This window comes from Vulpes lagopus, chromosome 23 (genome assembly GCF_018345385.1).
Source record: "Vulpes lagopus strain Blue_001 chromosome 23, ASM1834538v1, whole genome shotgun sequence".
Lineage (NCBI taxonomy): Eukaryota > Metazoa > Chordata > Mammalia > Carnivora > Canidae > Vulpes > Vulpes lagopus.
In genome coordinates, this window is record NC_054846.1 from 48,909,131 (window position 1) to 48,916,242 (window position 7,112).

Consider the following 7,112-nt stretch of genomic DNA (forward strand, 5'->3'; position numbering starts at 1 on the left):
AGGTAAAGACAGAGGCAGATATTGGAGTGATGCAGCTACAAGCCAAGAAATGTCAAGGATTGATGGCCACCACCAGAGGCTAGGTGAGAGACATTGAATGATTCTTCCTTAGAGCCAATCAGCCTTGTGAAACCTTGACTTTGAACTTCTAGTCTCCAGGACTGTGAGAAAATAAATTTCTGGTTTTTAAGTTATTCTGTTTGTGGTAATCTGTTATAGCAGGCCCAGGAAACTAACACAGTCAGCATTTTGATGCTGATTAGTACTTCTTCATTATATTCTAAATGTGTATCTTTTGTTGGACATTTGGGTCATAAGCAATTTCTTCCAATCTGCTACTTAGCTTTTCGCTTTGTCTATAAAGCCCCTGATGTACATCATTTTTAACACAAAAAGAATAAACACTTTCCTTCATGTTTTGTGCTTTTCATGTCCTGTTTAAGAAATCCTTCATACGGGATCCCTGGGGCGCAGCAGTTTGGCGCCTGCCTTTGGCCCAGGGCGCGATCCTGGAGACCCGGGATCGAGTCCCACATCGGGCTCCCGGTGCATGGAGCCTGCTTCTCCCTCTGTCTGTGTCTCTGACTCTCTCTCTCTCTCTCTCTCTCTATCATAAATAAATAAAATTAAAAAAAAAAAAAGAAATCCTTCATACTTGGGGCACCTGGGTGGCTCAGTCAATTAAACACCCAACTCAGTCAGTTAAATGTCCAACGTTTCAGCTCAGGTCATGATCTCAGGGTAATGAGATCCCTCTGTCCCTCCCCCTACTCTATCTCTCTCTCAAATAAATAAATCTCTTTAAAAATATATAAAAACTAAGAAATCCTTCATACCTGAGATGATGAAGATATTTTCCCATATTTTCTTCTAAAAGTTTTTATGAATGGTATAAGATGGTAATTTTTTTCAATCAAATGCTCCAGCACCACTTAATAACCTATTCCTTGGCAAGCAAGTTCATCTTCATCATTTATCACATTCCATATTCGCAAGAGTCTATTTTTGGTCTCTTTCTTCTGTTCCACAGATCTATTTGTCTATCTTTGCACTTATAACACATTAATTAAGTATAGTTAATATACAGTATTATATTAGTTTCAGGTGTACAATATGATTCAACAACTATATACTCAGTGCTCCTCACAATCAATGTACTGTTTTGTGTTATCCAGCTATATATATGTATACTATATAGTATATGGTATATAGATGGATAAAATATATATGTGTGTGTGTATATATATATATATCTTCTTTATCCATTCACCTATAGATAGACACTAGACACTTGGGTTGCTTGCATGTCTGAGCTATTGTATTTACAATAGAAATACAATAGAAAACCCTGCATAGAAATAGAAAACCCTGCATAGCATAGAAAACCCTGCTTTATAGATGACTTGAAATCTAATAGGACAGTACATTAGCTCACTGAATCCTCACAATAACTCTGGGTCATAGGTACTATTACTATCCTTACTTTACAAATGAGAAAACTGAGACTCCAAGGTTGAGTGGTTTGTCCTAGATTACACATTTCTCAGTAACCAGGGGAACCTGGATAAAAACCTACGTAAAACTTCCTAATATAAGATAGTTCCCACCATGTCCTAAGACAGGGCTTCAAAATCCCACCAAGTTTTCCATTGATTGATTTTATCAGAAAACTCACTGTGCATCCTTTATGTGCCAGCCTGAGCTAAATGGCAGGAACACCCAGTAAACAAACCAAAAAGCCCCTGCCTCATGGGCTTCAATTCATAGTCTAGTGGGGAGATAAATATGAGAACAGACACTCTTTCCTAAAAATATTTTCGCAGAGGGTGATCATCACTTTAGTTTCCTGTCATAAGACACTGCTTTAAAGTATTCAAGGAAATTTGTCATTCTAAATCCAGATTTTGTTTAAAATATAAATTTTAATCTACGATGGAATGGGTTTGCTAGGCAAAGTTCAATTTTAACCCAGCCCCTGTTCAAGTTATTATAAATTACAAATAAACTTATCTAGTAGAACTTTACCATGTTTGGGGATATATAAATGTAGGGAGATAACTGTATGAAAAGGTATATAAAGTTTGGACAGCAATGTTAATGAAAAGACGGACAACTAAATCTTTTCTTTTGTTCAGAGAAAATGCTCATCAACTGTATCTGAATTAATGGCAGGGAATCTGTGATAAAACCACAGAATGAAAGTTAGCACCATTTAACCTCCCTCCCTCCACCCACCTCAGCTTTTTAGAAGTTTGGAAGGAAGGCCTGCAGGGTCATTAAATTCTCTTTGTGGTAGCAGGATGGATGTGTTAGTCTCAAACCATCCATAATAGATGGGTGTCTAGTCTAGCCTTAGAAATCTATTCATACGGTGATTGCTACACAGCCTCCCTCAGCAGTTAAGTGTTTTTAGAATTTTAATATTTATTAAATCCAAGCCTCATCAACTTATTTCCAAAGCCCAGATAATGGCAGGCAAGATCTGTTGTCATTGATTCGTCACCTGTCCATCCCTTGCCAGGTTCTCATCTTACATGCCAGGCACTTTCCAATGTCAAACGACTTCCTTTCTCTTAATTGCCAGACTTTCTTCTACTTAGTCTTACATCACCTCAACTTCCTCCCCCTTCCCATTTGTGCCTCACCTCTTCTTTTCCTGGGTGCTTGATTCTGTCTCAGAACAGGAGCACTCCCGATTCTAGCTGCTGGATTTTGCAACTTTTCAGTTACCTGCCTTACTTTTTCTGAACGGTAATGCTTTAGGCATAGAATTAAAATATCTAATTGTGTGTCACTGCTGCTGGCTAAGGGAAATTGATACCTATTTTGTAATGTTACATTCATGAGAATTAATCTAGCTTTAAAATTTTTTACTCAGTGATGCTCACATTACAGATTTAACCATTTTTACACCATTTTTGCCTGTGTATTTCTCTCTTCCTCATGCACTTATGTCCTGGTCAGCCCACTTCTCACATTCTCTCCACTTTATCTTTTTCCTCCAGCTGAAGATATACATGTATAGGAGAGGTATATTTGAAGATCTCAGAATTGAAGTTCAAGATGGTACAATGGAATGATTGAGGAGCAAGGCAAGGAGTGAGGGCAGGGTCCATTGAGGAGACCTATAGAATAGGTGGAAGGGACACTCAAAAAGGTAAGGTGATCCCAGTGAATAAAATTCATCCTGAGAGTCCCATGGAGGAAGTAGCATTAACCCTGATCCCTCTTCTCCTCAGGGAAGTGCTTTTTTTTTTTTTTTTTTTAATCCTACCCTAGAACCTCAGGTAAATTTCTCACTTCAACTATCTGGAAGGAGTGATTGAACCAGAGTCATCTGTCTTTCTCACAGATAAAAGTGGCAGGTGTGTCACTTCTGAAGGGAAGGTCTTAGGAGAAGAGCTCAGCTCCTCTAGTTTTTAGCCTGCGGCATCATCTTGGCTGTATCTGGGAAGTGGGAGATAAGAATACTGTTTCTTATCTATAAAACACTGTTCTCTGGCTATAGATCTAATTTAGATTATAATCTCCTAGAATCATGTTTAGCAATACTACATAGAAAAAGGCATAAACCATGGTATCCGATAGACATAGGTTCAATTTTCAGCTCTGCCACTCACCAGCCGTATGACTTAGAGAAAGTTAATCAGTCTCCCAAAGTTTTCTCATGAGGATTAGAGTACCTACATCAGAGATTAGAGAAGGAATTAAATTAGATGATGTGTGAAAGCTTCACAAAACTATGAGGGCTGAGACTATGCCAATTTGCTCCCCATTTGTAGTTCAATGGCTGGCACAGAGTATGCCCTCAATAAATATTTGTCACAACTGAATGAGTGAGTAGACACTTAACAAACTGTAGCTGGATATCCCATTGTCCAGGCTGATTTAGCCAGAACCAGGCCTGACACAATCTTAAAAAAAAAAAATTACTACATCAAATCCAGGGATAGTGGCACACTAGTCTAATGTACCTGGGGGATTGCATCATGTCCCATGAGCTAAAAAGAGACTTATGTGAAACGAAACTTTCAATAGTGTTGGTTGTGCCCACTGAGTTTAATATAGTGCTTCTCAAAGTTTAATGTATCTCCAAATCACCTGGGGATCTTGTTAAAAAGCAGACTTTGTGCCATCTTTCCATGCTGTCATAATGATGCACAACAGTGTCCTGACTGATGCTCTCCAGAACGTCAACAATACTGAAAAGAGACAAATAGTAGCTTATTAGGCCATGCTCCAAAGTCATTGTCCAGTTTCTAGCTATCATGCTGAAGCATGGTTACATTGGTAAATTTGAAATCACTGATGATCACAGAACTGGAAAGCTGTTGTGAACCTCATGAGGTTAAACAAGTGTGGAATGATCTAGGATATGATACACAAGAGTCGCCCCCGCCGCGCCCGGAGCTGCCAACCGGCGAGCGCCCCTTCCCCGCGCGGCCACCCGGCTGCCGCCCGCCACCGCCATGCCCTTCTACCAACAGCCACAACACGTTGAAGCTCCGCTTCCCGGCCGAGGACGAGTTCCCCGACCTCAGCGGCCACAACAACCCCACGGCCGAGGTGCTAACCCCCGAGCTATACGCGGAGCTGTGCTCCAAGAGCACCCCGAGCGGCTTCCCTGTGGACGATGTCATCCAGACCGGGGTGGACAACCCGGGCCACCCCTACATCATGACCGTGGGCTGCACGGCAGGCGTTGAGGAGTCATATGACGTGTTCAAGGAGCTCTTTGACCCCATCATCGAGGACTGGCTCGGCGGCTACAAGCCCAGTGATCAGCACAAGACCGACCTCAACCCCGCCAACCTGCAGGGCGGAGACAACCTGGGCCCCAACTATGTGCTGAGCTCGCGGGTGCGCACCATCGCAGCATCCACGGCTTCTGCCTCCCGCTCCCCACCCCCCCCACACCCCACTCCCCACCCCACCCCCCACACCCCCACACTGCAGCCACAGTGCATCTGAGAAGCTCGCTGTGGAAGCTCTGTCGAGCCTGGTCGGCGACCTGGCCAGTCCAAGTTGATGAGCAGCAGCTCATCGACAACCGCTTCCTCGTTGATAATCCCGTGTAGCCCCTGCTCCCGGTCTCCGGCATGGCCTGCGACTGGCAGGACGCCCGTGGCATCTGGCACAATGACAATAAGACCTTCTTGGTGTGGATCAACGAGGAAGACCACCTGCGGGTCATCTCCATGCAGAAAGGGGGCAACATGAAGGAGGTGTTCACTCATTTCTGTAACAGCCTCACCCAGGTTGAAACCTCTTCAAGTCAAAGAATTACGAATTCACGTGGAACCCTCACGCTGGCTACATCCTCACCTACCCATCCAACCTGGGCACAGGCCTGTGGGCAGGTGTGAACATCAAGCTGCCCCACCTGGGCAAGCATGAGAAGTTCCTGGAGGTGCTCAAGCATCTGTGGCTTCAGAAACGAGGCACAGGTGTTGTGGACACAGCTACTGTGGATGGCATCTTTGATGTCTCCAGCACAGACCACCTGGGCTTCTCAGAGGTGGAGCTGGTACAGATGGTGGTGGATGGTGTGAAGCTGCTCATCGAGATGGACCAGCTGCTGGAGCAAGGCCAGGCCATCGATGACCTTGTGCCTGCCCAGAAATGAGGCCCCAGCCCGCATCTGCCACCACCACCAGCCCCACTGCTTCCTAACTTATTGCCCCAGCAGTGCCCGCCATGCACCCCTCTGATGTTCACCACTTGGCGGCTGAGCCCTTAGCCTCACTGGAGAGACTTCTGTCGCCCTTCGTAGAGTTTATTTTTGTGATGGCTAAGATGCTGCTGATGCTGAAATAAACTAGGGTTTCGGCCTGCAAAAAAAAGAAAAAAGAAAGAAAAAGAAAAAGATATACAACAAGAAAAACGGCAGAATAACCTGTTCCTATGCCCTTGGTTTGGTTTCATTATACTGATACTGGTATCATGGACTATGAAGAGACAAGATTAAAACACACAGGAGGGAAAATCCTGGAATTATTTATCTAGGGATGTAATACATACATGCAAATAAATGTCTCAATTGGGAAAAAAAAAAAAAAAGGCAGATTTTGATTCAATAGTTCCAAGTAGAGGCCAAACAAGCTCCTTGGTGATACCAGGACTCCTGGGTTAGGGGCCTCATTTTGAGCAGCAGGTCAACAAACTTTTTCTGTTAAGAGCAAGATAGTAAATATGGTAGCTTTGTGAAATGAAATATATGTTCTCTGCTGCTACTACCCAACTCTCCCAGTGTAGAACAGGAGCAGCCATAGACAACATGAAGCAAATGAGTGTGCTTATGTTCCAATAAAAGCATATTTACAAAAACCAGGGGCAGACTGGATTTGGCCTTTGGGCTATAGTTTGCCTATGGCTGATCGAATATGGTTAAAATCAGTATGTCATTCTTATAATGAACATCAGTGAGCTTGTCTCCTGAATTCCCAATAATTCCTTCATACATGATAACTTGCCCTCCCTATAGATCCACACACCCTCACCCACAATCTATATGATTTTAGGAGCAGAGCACCTACTGCCAGGTTCCCACAACAGGACTCTGACTCTAGACTCCAGCTGACTGGTTCAGAGTAGGTAGTGACACAACTCTAAGGGGCATGATTCATATCCTATTCTAGAAAATGTGCTCCATGGATGACTTCTGCATAGAAAACAAGGTGAATGGCAACTTCTAGAGTTGTGCAACTTAGCTGAACTTCTCACCTGATGAAGTAGGCTGCTTATAGTCTTTCCTCAAGATTCCGGTACTGAGTCTAGGAGATTATGTCCTCTGAAGAAAGAATATGTAAGTGGAAATGGAGCCCCTTTTTTAACCCTGTTGATTGGGATACAGAGAAATTTAGTAGTGAAAAGGAATGAAGAAGATATTCAGAGGGAAACAATGGTGAGAGCTGGTGAGAGGGCTTCCCAGGTTCTCGATAGCACTGTAGTCCTTGGCTTCAGGCATTTCTGAGGTCCAGATGCATCTTTGCCCTTGGATTCTATGAAATGACCTGTATCCTTATATAAATTCATTTTTCTTTTGCTTAAAATCCAGTAGAATTCTGTTAAATGCAAGCAGCAGTCCTAATGGCATTAGGAAACAAGAGTAC

The 7,112-nt window shown here is 43.2% G+C and overlaps 1 pseudogene; it reads left to right on the plus strand.

Annotated features, from left to right (window-relative positions):
• The first annotated feature begins 4,278 nt into the window (after nt 1-4,278).
• On the plus strand, nt 4,279-5,626 carry LOC121481039 (annotated as a pseudogene).
• Nucleotides 5,627-7,112: the final 1,486 nt, after the last annotated feature.